The 18,134-nt window shown below is 60.2% G+C and overlaps 1 non-coding gene across 1 annotated transcript; it reads right to left on the bottom strand.

Moving 5' to 3' along the window:
• Window positions 1–13,048: 13,048 nt before the first annotated feature.
• On the bottom strand, window positions 13,049–13,126 carry MIR9308 (microRNA mir-9308). The gene has a single exon (NR_129051.2). It is a non-coding gene; the product is annotated as a microRNA mir-9308 (primary transcript).
• Window positions 13,127–18,134: the final 5,008 nt, after the last annotated feature.

Here is an 18,134-nt window from a genome sequence, read left to right as displayed (position 1 = left end):
GGGAAGACGTTAGGAAAGCCAGGTTACGAAGGACACAATCCTGCTAAGTGAACTGAGCCAGTCAGAGCAAGACAAGCATCACATGATCTCACTCATAGGTGGAGTCTGGAGAACAACATAAACTGATGATCGGAGTGGATCCAGAGCCATGGAAGCATGGAACAAGTGGGGAGTCTCCAGGGAAGGCGGGGAGGCTGCGTGGGTGAGAGGTGACCAACCAAGGACCGTGTATGCAGAGATGCATGGCCCCTGGACACAGACAATGGGGTGCTGCGGGCCTGGGGCTGGGGGTCAGTGGGGGAAAACAGGGGACATATGTAATACTTTCCACAATAAAGGATTTTAACAACAAAAAAAGAAGTGAGACAGGCCAGGCCACCAAAGCTGAAAGCCCAGGAAAGCGGGTGGGAGGATTGAGGGCCACAGCCATGTCACCTCCTCCTCACTTCATTACCAATCCACAGTGTGAGATGTTCAGAGGGTCCACCCGCAATCAGGAGTGTCTGACGAGGGGGCAAAGGACACCACTTCCCCCCTCTGGGGCCCAGCAGGGTCCCACCCCAAATCCAGTGCGTGTGGCATGCCAGGCCGGGGGCACTGTGTTGGCCAAGCTTGGCTTTTGAGGGCGTCCGGTGGGACTATAAAACCACTCCGCTTCCGCCAGGCCAGCGTGGCACAGTGGTTGAGCGTCGAGCTGTGAAGCAGGAGGTCACTGTTTGATTGCCAGTCAGGGCTCATGCCCGGGTTGTGGCCTCGATCCTCATTGTGGGGCGTGCAGGGGGCAGCCCGTCAATGACTCTCTGTCATCATTGATGTTTCTATATCTCTTTCCCTTCCTCTCTGAAAAATATTTAAAAAATAATAATCATATATAATAAAGAGGTCATATGCAAATTGTCCCTCACACCCTCGCACAACATGGCCGCCCCCTTGTGTTCAATGATGGCCGCCACAAGATGGCCGGCAGGGGAGGGCAGTTGGGAGTGACCAGGAAGGTAGAGAAGGGCAGTTGGGGGCGACCAGGCTGGCAGGGGAGGGCAGTTAGGGGTGATTGGGCTGGTACGGGAGCAGTTTGGCGTTGATCAGGCTGACAGGGGAGGGGTTAGGGGGTGATCAGGCTGGCAGGCAGGCGAGCGGTTGGCAGCCAGCAATCCCGGATTGTGAGATGTCAGACTGCAGTTTAGGCCTGATCCCCAACCGACATCCCCGAGGGGTCCCAGTTGGAGAGGGTGCAGGCTGGGCTGAGGGACAACCCCCCCCCCACACACACACCCGAATCGCATGCACCGGGCCTCTAGTAAACCCATAAGCCACGCCTGTTTCACTCTCCAGGCCTAAGGTCTGGGCTCCCGCAGAACAACTGTGGACCCTCCCACACTCACGCCACCTGTTCCCCGTCCCTCAGAGCACACCTGCCTCACCGCCCCTCATGGCCTGCCTCCTGCACCAACCAGCCTGCAGGCAGCCTCCTTCCCACCCACGCCCACAGCTGGCGGCCCACCACAGTCCCCCAGCACCCACTCTGCATTGCTAGGTCGTAAGCACGAATGAACTTCCACTGTCCTACAAACGTTAGCCCTCACCCCGCCCTCCTCATCAGTTTAGACACAGCACCCCCTGTTGGGGCAGAAGGCAGAGAGGGAATGCCGGTTCGGGTGGTGGCAGTTTACCTGTCCTCGGGCAGCCTCGGAGACTGAGCTACCCCATGAGGTCTCCACGGCCTCTCCCTGCCCGGGGAAAGCTACGGGGTCCTAGGGACAGTGCCAGGCGGGGGCTGGAAATATCGGGGACACAGGGTAAAGGATAGGATTGTCTAACCACTATGCTGTACACCTGACACAAATACAGAATAATATTGGATGTAAACTGTAACTGAAAACAATTTTAATAACATAATATTAATTGGGAAAAATTAAAAAGCTAAGCTATCCTGGGGACCACTCTATCTTGAGAGGAAAAGGCAGGCACACTCTCAACTTCTGGATGCCCCAACCCCATAAATAATAGCTGATGAAGGACACACCTTCCTTCTAGAACATCCCAGCTGATGGAGGAATCAGGGGAGATGGGATTAGAAAACCCCTGAGTGACATCACGGACCCCAAACAGTGCTCAGTGGTTGTTTGAACACCCTTCGTGAGCATCGGCCCTCACACCAAAGGGTCAGGGGTTCGATTCCCAGCCAAAGGCAACATGTTCCTAGGTTAGCAGGCCCAGGTCTGGGTGGGTTGGGGAGGCAACCAAATGATGTGTCTCTCTCAACTCTCTCTCTCTCTCTCTCTCTGTCTCTCTCTCTCTCTCTGTCTCTCTCTCTCTCTCTCTCTCTGTCTCTCTCTCTCTCTCTTACTCCTTTACACTCTCTCTAAAGAAAATCAATGGAAGAATAGCCTCTGGTGAGGATTAACAAAAACAAAGCAAATGTCCCTTCTGTGAAAAGCCAGGGGGGTGGGGAGGAGGGAGGATTGGATAATAGAGGGTGGGTGCTGGCCCCAGCCCTGCTCTGAGACCAGGCTTGTCCCCACTCGAGGTGCATCCCCTGTGGGATGTAGTGGGATGCACCCAGGACCACCCAGGAAAGAGTCTGGCCCAATGTCTGGCTAAACCTGAAACTCACCGAGTCTCTAGGTCTAACACTTACAGGAAATACAGAAGTTAGAGGAACCAGTAAAACTACAGCTCAGGGACGCAATCGGTCAAACCCAGAATGGGAGACGTTCTCTGTGACAGGTGACCTGGTCCTGCGGCCATCCCACAGCAGAGGGAACAGAAGGAGCAAGTCACAGGGAAGGAGAGGGACCAAGAAACCCCGAGGGCCGCGTGGGGACCCTGTGCTAACAAGGCCCCTTGCAAACAGCAGTGTCTGAGCCAGTGGGAAGGGGTTAATGTGCCCTGGGCAGCAGGGGGGCGCAGGAGGGACAAGGAGGAGCCCTGCCCAGCAGGGAGGATGGTTAGGGGGTGTTGGCCTCCCTGTGCTCTGGCCCTTTTGGTTCTGTGCCCTGACTGATGTAGGCATGGGACAGGCACCTGTGCGTGGGCGCAGCGCTGCGGCCGCGGAGACAGGAGATCCTTGACCGCTGTCACTCTGTCTGCCAGGCCCACTGCAGCTGGACACTATGGGGTTGCAGAGGCCCCTGATGCAGGGCTGAGCCTGAAAAGCCCCAGAATAATTACCGTATTTTTCCACGTATAAGGCACTATTTTTTTCTAAAATTGTTAGATTGAAGATTGAGGATCATTTTATACACAGAAGTCAGCCGAGGAGGGGGCCCCGTGGGTGCCTAGCTGCCCAGACCTTGTCAAACAGGCTTCCTCCAATCACGGGCCTTATTGTTACCGAGGTCAGCTGATGCCGTAACAGGAGGTGGAGGTGGAGAGTGCGCAGATGCAACAGGGACCGGAGCGTTCTGAGCCCATAACGATGTCAGAAATAAAAAGATAAATATGGATAGGTGATGGTCTTACTCTGAAAAATTCAAACCGAATGTAATCTGTCTGCAAAAGAGCAAGGAAACCGAGCTGCAGAGAGACCACGTGGACCTCCTCCCAGGAGGGTGTGAGCAGACAGCGGAGAAAACAGGGAGAACAGGTCCTGAAGAGGCCAGAAAAGACGGAGGCCGGAGCGGAGAACCAGCGAACGGGCAAACGTGGAGCAGAGGCTCAAGACTCGGCTCAGGGAGCAGCACCGGGGGCTTACGGGTGTCGGCCACGCTCGCTCAGCGTCAGGCAAGGATGTTTGCAAGCGAAATGGACGTGGTCGACTGTACAGGAAAGGCAACACGGTGCTTCCGTTTCAGGAGGGGAGAAGGCTTGGCCACGGGAGCGCGAGCATTCGCTCAGAAAACGCCACCGGTTTGTGAGGAGGGTCTCACGTGGACGGGCTGTGACTCGGACGACGGCAGTGACAGACGGACGCTGGAGAAGGTGGTGTGTCTGGAGCTAACGTGAGGAAGGCGGGCAGGGAAGCAGCGGAGGCGGGACAACGTGACGCCGCGTCACAGCACAGTGCTGGTCTGCGAACAGGACCTGCGGTGGTCACTGACTGAAACGTGTTCTGCTTTACGTGTAAAATGCGGAATTCTTAGTGCGGGGTTGGAAAGTGGGGGGGGCATCTTATACATGGGGGCGTCTTATACACGGAAAAATACGGTACCTGCCTTGGGAGTGACAGACCCCAAGTTCACCTTCACCACGCTGAAACAAAACCTCTTACCTTACACGACACACGCATATAGAGACACTGCATCACACACACTGTACGTGTGTATGTGTAACCGCCCGAAAGGCTGCCTGCCCGTGCCGTTATTGTCGCGTGTGCGAACCTCGGTTAACTTCCACCCACCTAGAGATGGGGTGGATTTGAGGTGCCAGCAGAGGGGGAATGGGTGAGCTCCTGGAGGATTTCAGAGAGACCGGCTCAGGGCTCCGCTCACCCCTCATACAAGTGCTCCGCCCACTCGGCCACCTGTCACCGCTGCCTGCAGCCCTGAGGTCACCAAGTGCTTCTCCAGGTCGGAGACTACGGACAAGCTCTGCCCTCCGCAGCTGCGTGCTGGGCCTGCCCTTCCCTGCAGGAGCCACAGGCAGCAGGGCCACGGCCTCCCCTGCAGGCAGAGCCCAACAAGGCTCCTCAAGGCTTGGCCGATGCGCCAGCACTCAGCGGAATTCCAGGCACCCGGAGGGAACAGGGAGGGGCGGGGAGGGGACAGGGGGAGCCGGGAGGGGACAGCATTTTGATACATCACCTTTGGATTATGTCTAGTTAAATTATTTTAAGAAATGCAATTTTATATTTGAAAATTGGAAAGCAAAGTTAATAAGCTGCTGGGAGGGAGGGACAAAGCCCTTTGTAACCCCTGCCACATGGGGTCACCTAGGAGGCTCTGGGTTCTGCTATGAGCATAATGCCCCTGCTGCCCCCTGGTGGCCACAGACCAAATTTACCTTTAAAGAGGCAAATACTTCTAAAGCATCGGTCGGCAAACTCATCAGTCAACAGAGCAGCAAACCGCAGCTCTCGAGCTGCATGTGGCTCGCCAGCCACAGTTTGCCGACCACTGTAAAGGAAGTTGTGAAGTTTGTTCTGAAAGCTTGCGACTCTGGCTCGCTGGAATTGACTGGCCCAGTGAGCAAAGCTAACACGTACACACAGCTAACACAAGCGTGTGAAATACATGCAATGGGAGACAAAGCCTTTCGCAGCCCCGCCCCACCCCACTCACCTGAAGGAGCCCGTCCTGTGGGCTGGTCCGTCCGCCTCCTGGGGTCAGGGTGCTGCAGATATTGCAATGAGCTGCGCTGAAGTCAGGGACAAGCCCCTCGGCAGGGAAGCCCTCGGACCCTGACCCGCTTCCGGGACCTTGACCCCGTTTCCGGGACCTTGACCCCGTTTCCGGGACCTTGACCCCGTTTCCGGGACCTTGACCCCGTTTCCGGGAGGGCTGGGTCAACAGGAGCCCCACCGGCACCAAGCCTCCCACACGGAAGGAAGTCCTGCAGACCGGTGAGGCCACGTGCTCCTGACGCGGAGCTGACCCGGCCTTCGTCCCCTAGGTCCTGGTCCTGGTCCTGGAGAACAGCGCCCTGCTGCTGCTGGCCACACTTCCTGCCGGGGCTCGGGGGCCAGCCTGCGGATTCCTGATTGCTAAGGCCCACTGGGCCTCTCATTCTCTCCCTTCCCCAAGCAGCAAAGAGGGGACCGACCCTTTCAAGATGGTACACAGGTTTAAGGGAGAGAGAGCTGGCTGGTGTGGCTCAGTGGATAGAGTGTCCGCCTGCAGACGGAAGGGTCCCAGGTTCAATTCCAGTCAGGGGCACATGCCCAGGTTGGGGTTTGATCCCCAATCCCCCGTAGGGGGCGTGCAGGAGGCAGCCAATCAATGACTATCTTACATCATTGATGTTTCTATGTCTCTCTCCCTCTCCCTTCCTCTCTGAAATCAATAAAAATATATTTTTTAAAAAAGAGGGGGGGAGAGGGAGGGAGAAAAGAATATGAAGAGATTGCCCAGATGCCCAGCTGTGTTCCTGCCTGTGGCTCATGGGGATTGGGTGTCCCTGGGGATTGGGTTCACCTGGGGATTGGGTGCCCCTGGGGGTTGGGTGCCCCTGGGGGGTTGGGTGTCCCTGGGGGGTTGGGTGACCCTGGGGGTTGGGTGCCCCTGGGGGGTTGGGTGTCCCTGGGGGGTTGGGTGACCCTGGGGGTTGGGTGCCCCTGGGGGGTTGGGTGACCCTGGGGGGTTGGGTGTGCCTGGGGGTTGGGTGCCCCTGGGGATTGGGTGTCCCTGGGGGGTTGGGTGTCCCTGGGGGTTGGGTGCGCCTGGGGGTTGGGTTCACCTGGGGGTTGGGTGCGCCTGGGGGGTTGGGTGTCCCTGGGGGTTGGGTGTCCCTGGGGGTTGGGTGCCCCTGGGGGGTTGGGTGCCCCTGGGGGTTGGGTGTCCCTGGGGGTTGGGTGTCCCTGGGGGTTGGGTGCGCCTGGGGGTTGGGTTCACCTGGGGGTTGGGTGTCCCTGGGGGTTGGGTTCACCTGGGGGTTGGGTGCGCCTGGGGGTTGGGTGCCCCTGGGGATTGGGTGTCCCTGGGGGGTTGGGTGTCCCTGGGGGTTGGGTTCACCTGGGGGGTTGGGTGTCCCTGGGGGTTGGGTGCCCCTGGGGGGTTGGGTGCCCCTGGGTGGTTGGGTGTCCCTGGGGGTTGGGTTCACCTGGGGGTTGGGTTCACCTGGGTGGTTGGGTGTGCCTGGGGGTTGGGTGTCCCTGGGGGGTTGGGTGCGCCTGGGGGTTGGGTGCGTCTGGGGGTTGGGTGTCCCTGGGGGGTTGGGTGCCCCTGGGGGTTGGGTTCACCTGGGGGTTGGGTTCACCTGGGGGGTTGGGTGCCCCTGGGGGTTGGGTGTCCCTGGGGGGTGGGGTGCCCCTGGGGGTGGGGTGTCCTTGGGGGGTTGGGTGCCCCTGGGGGTGGGGTGCCCCTGGGGGTGGGGTGTCCCTGGGGGGTTGGGTTCACCTGGGGGTTGGGTTCACCTGGGATGTTGGGTGCGCCTGGTGGTTGGGTGCCCCTGGGGGTTGGGTGTCCTTGGGGGGTTGGGTGCCCCTGGGGGTTGGGTGCGTCTGGCACACCTGGGGCAGTCCTTCCCGGGGACGTGGGCTGGAAGCCTGAGCACGGCTTGGACTGCCTGGGTCTCGGGAGGCCTCGCTGAGCCTATGAGCACGGCCAGGGGTGGGAGGGAAACTCCTCCCCTTTGCTCCCCATGTTTGCTCGCTCCAATTCAGAAAACATGCCCAACACCCTCCCAAAAGGTGTCCCCGCCCAGCTTTCCGCCAGTTTCCTGTGGTGAGAGTGTGTCTTCTTCAGCATGTTGACCGAGCGGTGGGAGCAGGAGCCAGGCCGAGGGTCAGCACAGCTCAGACGGCCAGAGGGGCTCAGAGCCACCCGACGTCCTTCCCTCTGCTGGAGCTGCCCGAACCCCGGCCCCACAGGTCAGGGGTCATCCTCGCCGCAAGGTGGCCCGTGGACTATAGTCACAGGCGCCTCGGCAGCACTGCCCCTCGTCGCGAGCTCCCTGACAAACGTTTACTGAGCGCCTACGGCATGCCAGCCGGGCCGCCACCGAGACCCAGAGAAGGGCGCGCCCCGGGGACACTGCCTCGCCGAATGGTGCCTTAGGGCCGCGCGATCAGGACCTTCATCCTTCCTCGGCCCTGGGTGCTCATCGTCAACGGTGACAGCATCTCCCTCTGCGGCTGGTCAGGTTCCGGAAGGAAGGGTAGGAACGAACGGTGAGATCGGGCCCGCTGCACAGCCAACCCTGTCGTGGAGGAATCGGCCTCCAGTCCCCTGCGTGAGGCTTGGCCACTTCCCACCCTCGTCCCCGACCCAGTTCTGGGAGAGAAGCCTCAGGGGTCTGGCTGCCCGTCCCCCCTCCCCCGACCGCTCCTGGACTCTCCTGGCCCCTCAAAGCTCCCTGAGCAACTTCAGGCTTCATGCTGTTTACAGTGAGTGCCCTGAACCCGGGCATGCGGTCCAGTCCAACAGGAAACTGGAAACAGCGTGGGAGGCTGCTGGAACGCACTGGGAGAGGAGTTACTGCCCAGTCAACACTTCTGATCAAAATACATTACCCGACAACAATGTGATTAAGATGTTTGTGCACAGAGGAAGTGCGGCTCATGGAAACTCCTGGGTTGGGGTTCGAGGGCTGTCTGACCTCTGCTTGTTGTTGACATTAGTCCTTCCCCCACCCCCCCACCCCCGCCACCCAGCCTGGGACCCATCCACCCCGCTGATAGCTGAGTTCTGAGGATTTGACCCAGGTATTCGAAGGTAAAGTTAGCATTTCTACCAAACATTCCTATACACAACATGTGTGCGCGCGCACACACACACACACACACATACATACGCACGCACACACACACATCTAGAGTGCTCAATTGAGCCACCCTCCAAAAGTTCGGACTTAAACATGGTCACTCCATTTTTAAGTTTAGAAACATTGGCAGCTTATGGAAGCTGGAGCCAACGTCAACTGCCCCCACGTAGCCAGTCCAGATGCTCTAACGACAGTCCTGTCTTGGATCCCAAATTGTAGATTTTTACTCTAAACTCCAGAACCCGGAACTCCGCGAGCCCCAGAGGCGGCGGACTTGGCAGAACACGGCCCCGTGTCCTTTTCTCCTTCTTCCCCAGGCAGGGCCTCGCTGGCCCCAAGTCCACAGCATCGGGAAGGATGTCGTGGGGAGTCCTGTGGCATTGCGGGGCGCACGCAGCGGAGGAAGAGACTTCTCCCCTGGCCCCTGCTCGAGCAGCGGGAGGCCCAAGAGCCCAGGCACATGCCCCGGGGATGGTTCTGAGCTAACAAGCCTGGGAGACCCCCTGGCCTGCAGTGGGGCCCCCAGATCCTGGGCTGGAAAGCCAGGCGGCTGGGCGTGAGGGGGCGCCTGCCCCAGTCACCACCCCTGGCTGCGGGTGAAGCTTGCCCTGAAACAGGGAGTGTGTCCAAGATCCACGTGGCCCTGGGTGGGGCTGAGCCACCAGGAGCCCCATCCTCAGAGGGAGGTGCCGAGTGTTGAGGGGACCCCTTGCAAACCTCGAGTTACGTCTCTTTCAACAGCGACAATGATGACAAAGCCCAGAAGCCATCTGCCAGGGAGGGGTGGGGGCTGTGTCCGGGGTGCAAGAAAGAGGGAAAGGTGAGCAGCGAGGGGAGCACAGGGGCTTCAGTGCCTCGGCGGAAAGGGCCCCCTCCTTGGACCCAGAAGGGGGGGCAGCTCCGCAGACCCTGGAAAAGGCAGCCCGCGCCCGTGTCCCATGAGCCGTGGATTGGCTGTGTGGTTGGCAACACAACGCAACACACAACACAATGCAACGCAACACAACACAACACCACACCACACAATGCAACGCAACACAAAATACAACACCACACCACGCAATGCAATGCAACGCAATACCACGCCACGCAACACAACACAACGCACAACAGCACGGGCGGGGCTGAGAGCCTCTGCTGCAAAGGCCAGTGGATGGACCAGGAGAGTTTGCGGCAGAACCACCCTCCTGGCCTGCGCCCGTGTCCCCTCAGCCGATAGGAGCCCTTTCCTATCACCGTGGCCAACATCACTCGATCCCAGGCCCAGGGCGCAGCTGGGAGGGGAGGCTGCTGACCGAGACCTGCTTCTCCCTGCGACCCCATCACGGTCGGTCAGAGGGGCCGCAGGCGGGAAATCAAGCTGGTCCCTGGGTGCCAGGAGAGGAGAGATCCCACTTCTGACACCTGCATCCTGGGAGCGCCGGCCCGCTCGGCCAGCTGGAAGACGAGGGAGCGGCAGCGTTGTCTGAGGTCCGCTGTGGGCACCACGTGCCACACGGTGCAGGAGATGCCAGCGCAGCGGGAGGAGGACGAGGCTCCCTGCAGGCGGCCTGCTTCTGCTGTGAACTGCAGGGCCCTGCATAGGCGTGTTTTGCGGGGGCTTCTAGGGAGCCCAGGGGACACACAGTCCTGGTTTCTTCTGGGTCTTGTGACAGCCGGCGTCTCCTGGAGAGCGATTGGCATTGCTCCTTCTCAGGAAGCATTCTTTCATTTTAAATACGTTTTTATTGGTTTTTAGAGAAAGAGGAAGAGAGAGAGATAAAGAGATAGAAGCACCGATGAGAGAGAAACATCAGCTGGCTGCCTCCTGCACACCCCCTACTGGGCATTGAGTCCTGACCGGGAATCAACCCGTGACCTCCTGGTTCATAGGTCAACGCTCAACCCTGAGCCACGCCAGCCGGCCGGCCTAAAGAAGTGTCCTAACCGCATTCCTTTATGAGGATCGAGGTAAGATCCTCGCCCTCCTGGAAGAGGATGAGAAATGTACGCGGACCATCGGCTCCATAAGGAGGCAGCGTCACTCGGAGGTTCCCTCGTCCGTGTCAGACCCCGAGGACACTCTTCAGCACCTGGGCCTCTCCGCCATTCCCTCATCTCCTGCGAGGCTTCCTCCGGTGACGGTGACGGAGATCCTGTGATGGAAGCTCGTTCAGCGAGAAGGAACGAAGGCCCCGCTCCCTCGTGCTCCCCCTCTTCCTAGCTCTTCCCTGGAGAGCGGGGTCAGTGTTTCCTTCGTTTCTGCAAATCCTTCCCTGAGGATGTCCCATCACAACCTGCCGAGTGGAGACAGTCCACACACACACACACACACACACACACACACACACACGGGAGGGGCTGGGGGCTGGGGACCCTTTTGACCTTTTCCAAACCCCTCTGTGTTCAGGGACGATACCCAGGACCCCATGGGGCCGTGTCAAGTAACTTGCACAGCTCTCAGGCTATGAGCAGTTGCAAACGCATAACACCAGCTAATTGTGTTATGTGTGGTGTGGCGTTGTGTTGCATTTCATGGTGTTGTGTGGCATTGCGTTGCGTTGCATGGTGTTGTGTTGTGTTGCATTGTGTTGCGTTGCATGGTGTTATTGCGTGGTGTTGTGTTGTGTTGTGTTGTGTTGCGTTGCGTGGTGTAGTGTTGTGCTGTGTTGCATTGTGTTGTGTGGTGTATTGTGTTGTGTTGCATTGCGTGGTGTTGCGTTGCATTGTGTTGCGTTGCATGGTGTTGTGTTGCGTTGCATGGTGTTGTGTTGCATTGCGTGGTGGTGTGTTGCGTTGCATGGCGTGGTGTGGTGTTGTGTTGCATTGCGTTGTGTGGTGTGTTGTGTGTTGTATTGCATTGCGCTGCATGTTGTGTTGCGTGGCGTGGTGTTGCGTTGCAATGCGTGGTGTTGTGTTGCGTTGCATGGCGTGGTGTGGTGTGTTGTGTTGTGTGTTGTGTTGCGTTGCATGGTGTTCCGTTGCAGTGCGTTGTGTTTCATGGTGTTGTGTTGTGTTGCATGGCGTGCTGTTGTGCGTTGTGTTGTGTTGCGTGGTGTGGTGTTGTGTTTTGTGTTGCGTTGCATTGTGTGGTGTGGTGTTGTGTTGTGTTGCGTTGCATTGTGTTGTGTGTTGCGTTGTGTTGCCAACCACACAGCCAATTCCGGAAGGCGGGGCTGAGAGCCTCTGCTGCAAAGGCCGGTGGATGGACCGGAAGGAGAGTTTGCGGCAGAACCACCCTCCTGGCACCTCCCGCTGAGCCACTGTGGGACACGGCTCCTTCCCTCCCCCCTCCCCAGCAGGAACCCGGCTCTCTCCCTGAGGCCTACAGACCCTGCGCCCCCCTTTCGTCCTCCAGCTCCACTCAACCACCACCTCCTGGGGGCCTTCCTCAATGCCCCGTGCCCCGCCCAGGCGTGTACCCCAAGCTCTCTGCCCTCTGGTGCCCTCTTCCTCAACGTGAATGAGCCCCTCAGAGGCTGGAGAGGGCTGACAATCTCCCCGATCTTTATTGTGGGAAGTATTACAGAGGTCCCCTCCCCCACGCGCCCCTCTAGCCCGCCCCCAGGCCTCCCCACGGCCGTCGGGACCACGGCCTGGAGGTCTCTGGTTGGTACCTTCCCACCCACCCACCCACCCTCCCCGCCTTCCCCCTGCGATTCGCACTCTGTTCCCTGCGTCCATGTCTCTGGATCTACTTGTTCTTCAGTTTATGTTGTTCATTCGATTCCACGTGAGTGAGATCCTGTGATACTTGTCTTCTCTGACGGGCACGATGCTCTCCGGGCCCCTCCGTGTGTCCCAAAGGGCAGAGACCCTTCTTGTACTGCGGCCTGGGGTTCCGTGGGGTGAAAAGCTGTGGGACACTGACACCGAGGTTTGAAAGTCGAGCTGAGCCCTGCACCGTGCCGTCACAGAATACCGAAGACAGCCGCATTGGTTTCTCACGGCGCTGGAGGCGGAGCCAGGACTGAGGGGCCAGGGGTTCGGCTCCTTCTCCCGTGTCCTCCCGGGATGGGGACAGGAACGGAGCTCTCCGTGTCTCTCTTGTTTTCCTCAATTCTCACCCGAGGCTACGCTTACTGATTTGAGAGAGAGAGGACGGGAGAGAGAGAAACATCGATGTGAGAGAATTATCGATCGGCTGCCTCCTGTATGTCCCGACCAAGGACTGAACCCTGACTGTGCCCTGACTGGGGATCAAACCCATGACCCTTTGCTGTACAGCTCCTATCAACTGAGCCACACCGGCCAGGCCTGGGGTCTCACCTTATAAGGGCGCTAATCCCATCCTTCGACCCACACGCGTGACCTCAGCCAAATCGAACCACTTCCCGGAGCCCCCTCCAAATACCATCACGTCAGGGGTGAGGGCTGCACCATGGAGCTGGGGCACAATCCAGCCCCGGCAGGGCCGCCCCGATACAAGGCCTGCGTGTCCCGGGGGGGCGGGGGCGATGGGGGCTGCTGGCTCTGTCACACCTGCCTGCCCGCCCTCGAACAGGCCAGGCCAGCAGTCACCCCTCATTCGGTAGCAGGTGCAGAGCACTGAGCACCACCGACAGAGAGGCCGAGGCAGGCAGGGGCTTGCTGTTCAGGGGCCCGCAGACCAGCCTGGGCTTCCAAACGGCCTGGCCAGGCGGCTCAGGGGGCAGAGCGTCGGCCCACACCACCGCCTGCAGGTCCCTCCCTGCTCCGGGCACAGCAAGAGTCAACCAGTGACCGTCAACCAGCAGAGCAGCAGGTCCGTGCTTCTCCCCGCTGTCTCTACAATCAACACAGGCAAGTGCGTACTCAGCCTCTCCTGCCCCCTCCAGTCAGCAGCTAACTCGGACCTCACCTGTGTCGGTCCCGGCAGCTGTCCCCGGGGCATTTCCCTGTGTCTGTGTCGCGCCCGCCCGGCTGCGTTTCTGGGTTTGATTGAGGTCCCTCCCCCGTGCCCCCCCCCCCGACCCTGCTCCTCCCTCCCCTACACAGGACGCAGGGAAGGGGCTCTGAGGGCCCTGACCACCCAGGGCCGTTCCCCCTAGGGGGGGTCTGCAGTTCCCACCGCAGGGGCTGGGCGTGGTCCCCACCCGTGTCCCCTCAGCCTGCAGGGAGGCCGGTGGGCACCGCCCAGCAGCACCAGCCTGAGCGGAGGTCCAGAAAGGAAGTCCCTTGAGCAGGGCGCCACGTGGGGGCCCAGAGGAGGAACCCAACTCCCCAGGTCAGCCTCCCAGACCCTTGGCGCTGCACCCGCTCAGCTGCCGGCAGAGCAGAGAGGGGGCGCCGACAGGCCGCCCGGGGCCTAGCAGAGAGGGGGCGTCGACAGGCCGCCCGGGGCCTAGCAGAGAGGGGGCGTCGACAGGCCGCCCGGGGCCTAGCAGAGAGGGGGTGCTGACGCAGAGAGGGGGCGCTGACGCAGAGAGGGGGTGCTGACAGGCCGCCCGGGGCCTAGCAGAGAGGGGGTGCCGACAGGCCGCCCGGGGCCTAGCAGAGAGGGGGCGCTGACGCAGAGAGGGGGCGCTGACAGGCCGCCCGGGGCCTAGCAGAGAGGGGGTGCTGACGCAGAGAGGGGGTGCTGACGCAGAGAGGGGGCGCTGACGCAGAGAGGGGGCGCTGACGCAGAGAGGGGGTGCTGACAGGCCTCCCGGGCCTGGGGAACAGGCTTGGAGGGGCCTGGGCGGCCTCTGGAGGCACTACGGCCACGCCTGCCCCATCGGATCACGCTGCGCGGAGCCTGCCACGTGGCGGCGGTCGGCTTGGCTTCCCGTGGTGCGGCTGCCGTGCCAGGCGGGAGGATGGTACCTTCCCCCCGAATCCGTGGGTCCCTTCTCCACGGAATGCTGACGGCACGGAGGTCTTTCCGCACCAAGAGAGGACTTTCCTTTCAGCCTTGGTCTGGTGGCTGTCTTTAAAATACAGACAGACAGAGAGCACACGACCTCACTCAGGTGCGGAATCTAATGAACCAAATAAACTGACGGGCAAAATAGGACCAGAGGGATGAATGCGGGGAAGGACAGACATGGCGGGGCGGGGGCGGGGGCGGGGGGCCGGAGATTACCAAAGAGCATTTATGCACATGTGCAGAGCCATGGACCCAGACAGAGGGGTGGGGGGGCGGCTGAAGAGAGGGAGGGCAGGAGGGAAATGGGAGACATCTATAACAGTCTCCATAAAAAATAACAAAATCTATTGGATTCCACGTCCCACAGCATTTCTAGTGGCCGACGGCCCTGATGTGAGGGGTGAGGGCCCAAACCAGGGTCCCAGGCCCCACAGGGTGGCTGTCGCCCCAAGACCTGTGAGCAGCACGCACTTCTCTCCTTCACGCAGCCGCTGAGACAGCGAGCAGGGGCATGTTCCGTGGTTACAAACCGGGGAGACCGTGGGGGCTCCTGAACGCGCCCCACCCCCACCCACCCATCTGTCAGAGTCGGTCTGATGCATGTCCCCGCGGGTCCTGGCCGTCAAAGTCACAGACCATCTCAGCTTGAAGCCCTGGGCAGGCCACACGGCGATGCCGGCTCAAATGAACTCTCGGGAGGACTCTCCCGTGGAAAACTACGATGGAGAAACCCGTGACCGACCACACAGAAACATGCGTGTGGCAGAGCCGTGGTTACCGCCCGGCCGCCAGCGTTCCCATTATAAATGGGTCTGAGCCTCGGTGGAACGCGATCCTTCCAGCTGGAGTTCGCGGTGGGCAGGCTTCCAGCCCACGGGGGGCTCTGCCGTGTTTACCCATCGGCACGGGGAGGGGGGGGGCGGGAACAGAATGAGCAACACGTGTGTTTGCTCTTCGGGTGTTCGTTCACTGCGATTAGGAGAACACCAGCACGCCAACACCGCGCCGGGAAGCCTGAAGGTGTCATGGCTACTGCACGTGCGGGGCGATCTGTCTCTCACTCACTTTAAAAGACGGAGCGTTTCAGCCAGCTGGGGGCGCTCAGGGGTGTGGGCTTGATTCCCGGTCGGGGGGAGAGGGGTGCAGGAGGCAGCCGAGCAGTGATTCTCTCTCATCACTGTTTCTGTCTCTCTCCCCCTCCACCTCCCTCTCTCTCTAAAAATCAATAAAAACATATTCAAAATAAAAGGAACTTAGGGGTCAATACTTTCCCAGCAGCCAGGAAGCGGTGGGACTGCTCGAAACCACGGAGCTCGGAGGACACCGTCCCGGCTGAGCTGGGTGAGGCTATAGCAGCCTCAGGATTCTGTCCTTGATGTTTGACAACCACCGCCCAAAGCTGAACCGGCTTCACCCCGCCTTGGGTTCGAAAGCATGGCCTGTTCCCTTCTTCTCCCACTGAATTCGTGATTCCAAGTTGCAAACAGCAGGTCCTGCGGAGAGACCCAGGTCGCCCTGACAGCGAGCGCTCAGGGGCAAGGCCTTGCCGTCTTCCTCTCGGTGAAACCACTCTCGGGCTCTGCCTCGGGCCCCGGGGGCCCTTTGCCTTCAGAGCTGAGGCTAACGTGGTCTCCCTCATCCCCTCCCGATGCCCTCAAAGCTGCCCTTGCCCGCGTGCGCGGGGCTCCCTGCCCGGGCGCCAGCAGGTGGCGCTCACGCCCCTCGCCAGCCAGGTGCCCAGCCTCCTATTGGAGGCTCCATCCTCAGCCTTTTCAGCCTCAGTCTGGGGGGGAGGGGGTGCTCAGGTGGCCGCTCTGGGACATCCACATGCACACCCGCGTGGCCCGGACGGCGGGACGCGCCACAGGCCTGGCAGGGCGGTGCCCCTGCGTTTCCCCGCAGATAGCTGACTGCCCCAGCGGCGGTCTTTCAGGAGCAGCTGGCATGGAGCTTCCTTCAGGAAAAAAGAAAGAAAAGGCTACGGTTCTGGTTCTGGTTCAGGCTCCGACGTGCCTCTCCGTGTTTTCCTTCGTCCTCGGGGAGGCCTGCCCACCGTCAGCGGGCCGTGATCCACTGACTGAGAGAATTTTAACAAATAAACCACAGCGTGACCCCGGGTGCCCTGCGAGCCCGCGGTTCCCACGGGGAGCGCGGGGCTCTGTGGAGAACACTGTGTTCTCATGAGAATTGTGTCCAAGTCGAGATCCGGCCGCACCGAGCAGATTTACGGGGGACAGGGGAGCCATTCCCGCGTCCCTCGCTCTTCAGCCTGTGGCTTTACTGTGCACATTCTGCTGAATTTCTCAGCAAAGTCGAGCAGCTAATTGATTCCTTGAACTTTTCACTTTCCATTTTTATCCTCAAAAAAAGATGGGCAATTACCGCTAGTCTCCAGAAGAGAGTCCCCGATCTCTGGGAACCGTTCATGATTGGCCGGAAACGGTCCAACGCTCTCCCGTGCCAAGCGTAAGCAGCAGAGAACGTTTTCATAACCACACGCGCCTCTCTCCCGCTCCACTTAATCCGTTTTAAAGTGTTTTGCGAGGTGCCCGGTTCAAGTTTCACTCCCCCAGAAAAACTTGTTTACCGTCATGGAGCCCAACTTGGACAGCAGCCCAAACCCAGAATAGCTGTTTGTGCCGGTGGAGCGGGCAGGAAGCGCGCTAAACAAGGCCTCGCTGGGCCCGGTCCAGGCCGGTCATTGTCTGCGTGAGCCGGTGAGGAAGGAGGCCAGGCCGGGGCCAGGCCCGGGACCTCGGCTTCCACGCTGACCCCTTTGCCGCGGTCCAGCGTGGCTCCTGGGCGAAGGCCCAGCGTGCGGTAACTTCTCTGCGTCTAAATTTACCCCGTGCACGGTGACCGTGTTTTTCCAGCCAAACTCGCTGTGGGAGTTGGAGTTTTGGCCACCGTGGTGGGGTCAGGTTCTTTTCACTTTCCTTTTCCACGTTTCGCTCCCAAACCCCCAGGCACCCATTTCAGAAAAAGCCAGAGGCACCCGGTGGGGGGCGGGCATCACCTCTCCGTGGCCCTGTCCTGGCTCAGCTCTCCTCTGGGTCCTGGGACCAGCTCTTCCCACGATGCAAATGGAGTAACCGACCATCACCACCGGCTGATCTCCTGTACGCGTTTCCACGTGCCCGGGCCTGGGCTGCGTGTACGTGGATGTAGACGGTGTGCTGGCCCATCTGCCACTTGGAAAACCTCTCCCCATCCCACAGACGGGGAGCTCAAGGCTCAGGAGGACGTGTCCCACAGCAGACGCGGCGCGTCCCCCGCTGTGCCAGGCTCCTCGGGCCAAGCTCCGACCGGTGGAGCGCGGGCTCTGCCCTCAGGAACTGTCTCCGACACCCCAGGGCCGGGCCTCAGGGCTGCGGGGGGAGGAGAGGCCTCGGGGCACAGCAGCCTGAGCAGACACCCCATCATGTGTCCGCGGGGAAACGCAAACCCACAGCCACGCGGCGGCGCCGCACCCCTGTCAGGACCACCCGAACCTGGAGCGTGGCGGCACCCAGTGCTGGCGAGGACGGGGGACAGCGGGGTGCAGCCACCTCGGGAGAAGCTGGGCCGTCTCGGACAAGTCAAACCTACCCTCACCCTTCAATCCTGCACTTGGTATTGACTCAAAGGGCTGAAAAGCCGTGTCCACAGAAAAACCTGCACACGGCCCGCCGGCGTGGCCCAGTGGTTAAGTGTTGACCTATGACCCAGGAGGTCAGGGTTCGATTCCCGGTCAGGACACATGCCCGGGTTGTGGGCTCGATCCCCAGTAGGGGGCGTGCAGGAGGCAGCTGATGAGTGGTTCTCTCTCGTCATGGATGTTTCTCTCTCCCTCTGCCTTCCTCTCTGAAGTCAATACAAATATGTTTAAAAAAACAAAGCCCGGCAGCTGGACGTTCATGGCAGCTTCCCTCATAATGACCAGGACGTGGAAGCAACCGGACCCCCTTCAGCCGGGGACGCGCTGCCT

The sequence above is a fragment of the Eptesicus fuscus genome, chromosome 8 (genome assembly GCF_027574615.1).
Source record: "Eptesicus fuscus isolate TK198812 chromosome 8, DD_ASM_mEF_20220401, whole genome shotgun sequence".
Lineage (NCBI taxonomy): Eukaryota > Metazoa > Chordata > Mammalia > Chiroptera > Vespertilionidae > Eptesicus > Eptesicus fuscus.
The sequence above is the reverse complement of the archived record's forward strand: the minus strand, read 5'-3'. Positions and strand labels throughout refer to the sequence as shown.